Genomic DNA, 6,891 nt, shown 5'->3' with positions numbered 1-6,891 from the left:
ATTTCAAGTGTTTATTTTACCATAAACCCAATATTATAAATGTTCATTGTTTGGCTAGTCCACTTCTTGACTGAAGCATCTCCTTCTTTCTCAGGTCACACAGAGCTCATTCGTCAGAATCAACCTTGTGTGAACACTTTTATCTCCAAGGTGTTGGAGAGAAAAGAAAAGAAGACAATAGTAGTCTAACTTATCTAGCTTATTTTGTCCCCTGGCTGAACGCAATCACCTACATGGACATAAGGGTGATGCTCAGGCCATAGAAATCACTAAATCCTGGGTGACATTTATGTACAAAGGTCATATTTTATACACTGAAGTTTGAAACATAAATGGAATTTTCTGGTTGCAGTACAGACACGGGTAAGATATGATGCATTCACAGGAAAATACTACATGCTGAAAAACAAGAGCGCACTCTATCTGGCCAGCATGAGTAAAGACATTAAATGTGTCCAGGAATCCTTTCCAAACCCTGGTCTGATACATTGCAAACCCTGCTTCGGTCCAGCAGATGGCGAGAGACTGTCTCTACAGCCTTCAGGAAACTGATGACACTCAGAGAGCAAACAAGATTGATAGAGAACGTTTGTGCTCCTTATTTTATAATTTCGTTCTGTTTTATTGAACGTCGGCCTAAATTTGCCATCATTTTCTCTCCGCTCTCCTTTTACTGTGCAGTGAGAGCAAATCTGATGGAACATGCGAAAGCAGACAGCCTGCCGTTAACTCATGTGTCTGAATACTGCAACCCAGCGAATTAAAAAAAAAAAAAAAAACACTCAAAGGGACACTGATACTTTTATGGTGATGCTGAATGGACACGAAAGACCTCTCAAGAATAAAAATGGGGCGTGTTTATAAGTCGGCATCTCGAAGTTCTTCAGTGCTCTACTTTACCACATGAACAAAATCTCAATATTTAATTTTGATTTTATCACACCATAAAGATCATCTTAGTAAATGCTTAGAATGGTGTCTATAAGGTGGATATTTTTGCCCTAATTAACACGCCAGACTGCATATGTTTTCCAGTCATAGATGACAGTGTGTGTTCTGGCTTTCTAGAACTCGTACCTTTTGGGGTACTGCAAATTAATTCTCTGTTATAATTCCTTAGTTGTGTATTTACTTTTCTAGTTAGACTGTAAACTCTATGAAAACACATTCCTCTATATGCTCAGTATTTGGCAGGAACTGAGTAAAAAAAAAAAAAGTGTCCTAAAATGGCAGTGAATGAATGAACTTGGTCAATATTATAAAGCATTCTTCAGTCAATAAAAGTTAAGGATAACAGTTACATAGAGGCCTCATGAAGAGATGTGTGATCTCGGGATACGGTGGACTCTCAACTCATACGCTTCCCAAGAACTGAAGGCCTATTTCCCAGACGTTCCAGCTTCTCCTGAGTTTCAATAACATGAGTGATGTTTTAGATAAAAAGACGAACAAGAAACAACCCAAGTCTCACTTATTTAAAGTAGAAGTGACATAAATGGCAATTGAGTTTCTTACACTAGTATCAGCAATAGCTTTTTGCTCAAACAATCAGGAAGGGCAGTGGAAGGTAAGTGATGTATGTGCTCCTCATTGCTGATGGCTGCCAACAAGAACCGTGTCCACAATCTCTAGGTATTTTCTCATCATTCAACACAACTGCTTCACTTAACTTCTATTCCTTCCATTCCTTTTTATTTTAATTTTACATGTTGAATGTGTGTGATGTACATGAATATGTTTGCATAGTCACATGTGTGTGGTTGTACATATGTGTGCGTATGTGTATGATGTGGGATTCCCCTCTGTATGCTGTGATTACCGTTGATTAATAAAGAATCTGCTTTGGACCTATAGCAGAGCAGAACAGAGGTGAGGGTGAAGACTAAACTGAATGCTGGGAGGAAGAAGGCAGAGTCAGGAAAAGCCATGTAGCCCAGCCACAGACAGATGCCAGAACTCTACCCGGTAAACCACAGCCTCATGGCAAATTAATGGAGATGGGTTAATCTAAGATATGAGTTAGCTAGAAATAAAGCTATTTCCCAAGAAATACTGCAAATGATATGGTTTCTGTGTGATTACTTCGGGGCTGAGAAGCTAGGAACGAACTAACAGCCCTCCTACAACATGTGTAGATTTTTGAAATGGACATCAAGTATCTTTTCTGATCATTTATTTCTTTCACTTATTGAGGCAGAGTCTTTTGCTGACCCCAAGCTCATGGTTTCCTGCTAGTGTAGCTAGCCAGCATACTCCAGGGATTCCTGCTAGTGTAGCTAGCCAGCTTACTCCAGGGATTCCTGCTAGTGTAGCTAGCCAGCTTACTCCAGGGATTCCTGCTAGTGTAACTAGCCAGCTTACTCCAGGGATCCCTGCTAGTGTAACTATCCATCTTACTCCAGGGATTTCTGCTAGTGTAGCTAGCCAGCTTGCTCCAGGGATCCTGTCTCTGTTTTCCTACAGGCAGCCACCACAGCTGCCTAGTTTTTATGTGAGTTCTGGGGATTTGAACTCTGGTGTTCACATTTGCAGTGCGGGTGCTTTACCCACTGAGCCAGCTCCCCAGGTTTTTCCCCATTTCTTTACACATTTTTCAGGTGCAAAAGCCATGCATAGACCACAGCTAGAAGGAAGGAAAATTCTACTTTGTAAGGATAATATTGAGTAACACAGCCCTTTGAGCCAACCGCTTAGCTAATCACCAGGCTGTATTATAAGATTCCTAACAAGTACATTTCCTCTGGCTTTTTGTCTTTGCATGTGTTTAACTTTTACATGAACAAAACTGCTTGTAATATATTGTTTCTCCTTGCAAAAGTATCAAGTTCCTACCTCTACAACTAATATAAGGTGAATTTTCAAGATTTAATGTTCAATGTTTTTAATTCTGTGCCAAAAGTGTTCCATGCACACACATACACATTCCTGCACACCCGCACACACACATCATAAAATGGAATCACACTGTATGAATTGTTCTAAAGCTTGCTCTTTCCAATTCATTTTAGCATTGAGTAAATAGTTCATTGCAAACTACAATGTAAACAAAATTCTTTAGGCTGTTTCCAAGTTTACTCCCAGGTAGACAATTCTGCCATCATTTCTCTTTGCACACTTATACAAGTATATCAGTAGAGAAAATCCACTAAGTCATAAAAACACACCATCAAAGATAATTCACAAGCTAAATTCTACTGTTTCCAAACTTTCTTCAAAAGACTACACTAATGACTTTACCAACCATAGGGTACGTGAATGCTCCCCGCTTCTTTGCTAGCAAGTTTTCTCTTCAGAGATATGTTACTAACAAAAAGAGGTCAGATATGTTTCAATATTATCTCAGAATTATTAAAAAATTATAAATATGGATATAAATTTTGTAAAACATATAAGAGCTTTAAAAAAGACAGGAGCAAATATATTCACATGTTCATGACTGTACCTTGGGCTATTTTTATTCCTTTTTTTTTTTTTAACAACAGTGTGCACCACAGACTGTATGGACAGGAGGATGAGATGATAAGCAATCTCAGAGTTCAATTTTTCTTTGTCTCTGTGTCTTCTGCTTGCTGAGATAAAGAAGGCAGTTTATTGGATTCAAACAGGGCTGGGGAGGGGATGGGAATCTTATTACCCAGAATCCCTCACAACTCTGCTCAGTGATGCACCAATGACAGTACAATAAATCTGCTGCTTCATGAGAGCCCAATGCAGCGCAGGTTGGGAAGGTAGTGTTCAGCGGCCTATGTCACCATACATCACCCTCAGGTGCTGCTGGTCCTGCTCTGCAGAGTGACAGTGTTCTGATTTGTCTTCTTTTTGTCACAGACTCCTCCAGACATCACTGTCTCATTGAATGTAGCTGATCTCTGGCCATATTTTCCCTCTTTCTGCCACCTTCCATTACTTGTACTGAGATAAATCTCCCCTCTTTGGCAGAAGGATTGAATATACAGCCTCTTCCCCTAACTCTGATCAATACGTCCATGAGATAAGTCAGCCAGGAAAGGATAGACAAGAGTGGTAGGACTGGCTCTCTGCACAATTACTTGTCATGTGAAAGGAAGGGGCTTCTAGACTTCATGGCATAACCCATGAAAATACTCCATATTTCAGTAGAATACGAAGAGAAGTTTGCTACCCTTGTGATATACACATGCAAGAGAACTTTTCAGCTAAGGAATAGGAGCCTTGAATCCCAGGACTCAGATAAGTACATGCTTGTTTCTGTTATAATTGGCTGGCAATCCACATCTTCCAGGTGTTAGCCTCGTGTAGAAACACATAAAATTCACACAATCTAAGATAATGCTGATTTCAATGATATTGAATGCAACTACATCAGCAGTTCCCTGAAATTTTAGTTCTAGTTACTTTAGATAGTACCTACAGAATTGTGCTCAAATGCTCACACACCGAACTGTCATTTGTATATTGACTTAGCTTATGGCATCTGTTATTTATCTTTGATTTATTCTGCTTACTTCTTTTGCAAATGCTGCCTGCCAAGGCTTGAAGATGGTGCTCTAGTAGCACTGACTGTTATGAGAACTTGAATGCCACAGACAGGGCCAGCTACATTGTCTTTCCATCTCCAAAGAACTGGTGATGGGAAGTACGTGAGTACTCTCTTTTCCAATAGCCCTATCAGCACCTTTGGACTGCTAGTCCTCAGTCACTTTCTGCAGGAATGGGATGTCACTAGGCTATACCACTATTTCTACCTCACACATTTAATAACTAATATAATTAATTATAAGACCCACATAACAACTTACAAAAATAGCTATATCAATCAGAAAACGTACAAAAAGTAGACTTGTACAACTAAGGTCTTCACTAACTGTAGTAAACTGTAGACACTTCTGGACTTGTCTTTATATACAAAAATGTCAGTACTGTTTTTATTCAGTTTTATATAACAAAATGTATAGCATGAACACATTTGAGCATGCTGCATTTCAACATTTTCTGTGTAAAGTCAACATGAAAGATAGTGCCTTATCTGGGGTATAAGATCCCCATTATACAACCTTTCCTCTTCAGCCACCTTTGGCTTCACCCATTCATACCCACCCTCCAATCACACTGAATGACTTTCAGTTCTTTCAAAATTGTTCTTGTCCATGCTTACAACCTTTGAAGTCAATGACTCTGAATTCAGAGTTAGTCTTTTTGTTTCAGAATCTTGTACTGGTGCATCATGCAGACTTTTTTCTCCTCTTCTCTCCTGCCTTGCTACCTTTAGAAAATTAGTCCCTTCATGCTGGACCCAACTCCACACTCCATAGATGGCCCAAATACACCATAGCACCATAATGTTTTATTTTAGAAAATATGCAAACTTGAAAGGCAAAATTGTTTCTAGTACTAACCTCAGTACCCAGTACTCAATGCATATTCAATGAACTAATCTCTTGAAAATAAAATAAAGGTGTTAGTACATAATTTGAAAGATATAAGTATATATAAAGAACTATAATCAACCCATTTTGCTTAGATACTTTTCCTGTTAACTATGATTAAAAAAATATTATGACAAAAGCAATTTAGGAGAGAATGGTTTTAGGACAGTTCACAGTGCAAAGCTACACTTGAGCATGGGGTTGAGGGGTGGGAGTCCTGGTAGCAGAACTTTAGGCAACTGGCCATGTTGTATCAGAAGTCAAGAAGGAAAAGATTATGAATACTCACACTGAACCAACTCCTTCATTTTGATGCATTCCAGGACCAAAGCTTAGAGAATAGTGTCACCTTCCATAGGGTAGATCTTCCCTCCTAAACCACCTGCTTAGTATGATCTCTCACAGGCATGAGCAGAGTCTAAACTCCTCTAAATAATCTCTCACATGTGAGAACCTAGGAGCTGGACACCTAGCAGATTCCAGATTCTGCCAAGTTGACCACTGTCCCTAATCAACATAGCATTCTTTCCCAAAATACATCCACCTGTATAGTCAGCATTGCATATTTTAAACTAGGGGAAAAATTCAAAGAAGTCCGTCACACTAGGTATTACTCCTAATGCTCTCATGACACCTTAAGAACCTGCCTCTGACTGCAGATAGAAGGAAAGATTTCAAATCCCCCAGTAAAGACAGTGATCCTCTATAAACCAATCCCACACAATGCCGGGGAGTGGTGTCTAAATTCCCTGGCTGCTATCCCTCAGATGGGCAATTCCAGAAACATTTTGGGTGTTTCTCAGCCAGAACTGCTCTCTCTCACTTCCAATGTTAACTTCAATAAAACACCTCACCCACTTTGAGCTGCTCCTTTCTGTCTCCCCACTTCCTTGCATCTACCTTGTAGGTCTTCCTTTCAAAAGCTACTTGCAACCAAGTCTGTATCTTGTGTTATGCTTTCAGAGGAACCCAAAGTAATCCATAAACAGTTTTCAGAAAAACTATACTCTCTTGCCAAATCAGTGTGTAAAAATGTGTTAATCAAATAGAAAGAGATACACTTATTTTAGTGCAATAAACGACATTTTTAGAGAATTATGGAAATATGAATACAGTCTGGTATTTGTTGAAATGTGATATACTAAAATGAAAATGCCTTCATTTCTATGTAAAGAAGCACTTTATACAGACACACACACCCATGCACACACGGTCTGGAGCAACGTACAATGAAACACAAATTTTAAAATAGTTGAAATATCTTTTCATTCTGCTAATTTTATTTGACAGTATTTTTTAATGCTCTATGACATACACTGCTTCCATATCCAAAGGGGATTTTTTTCAAAGCCAAATCTGCGTCCAGCTATCAGCATATTGTTTTGCTATTCCAGGGATGTTTGCGCACAGTGATGAATGAGTCTAAGAACACAGGGAAATTGTAAATGGACTGTAGGAAGCCCCATAATGCATTGTGGCTGGATAA

The sequence above is a fragment of the Myodes glareolus genome, chromosome 25 (genome assembly GCF_982192425.1).
Source record: "Myodes glareolus chromosome 25, mMyoGla1.1, whole genome shotgun sequence".
Taxonomy (NCBI): domain Eukaryota; kingdom Metazoa; phylum Chordata; class Mammalia; order Rodentia; family Cricetidae; genus Myodes; species Myodes glareolus.
The sequence above is the reverse complement of the archived record's forward strand: the minus strand, read 5'-3'. Positions refer to the sequence as shown.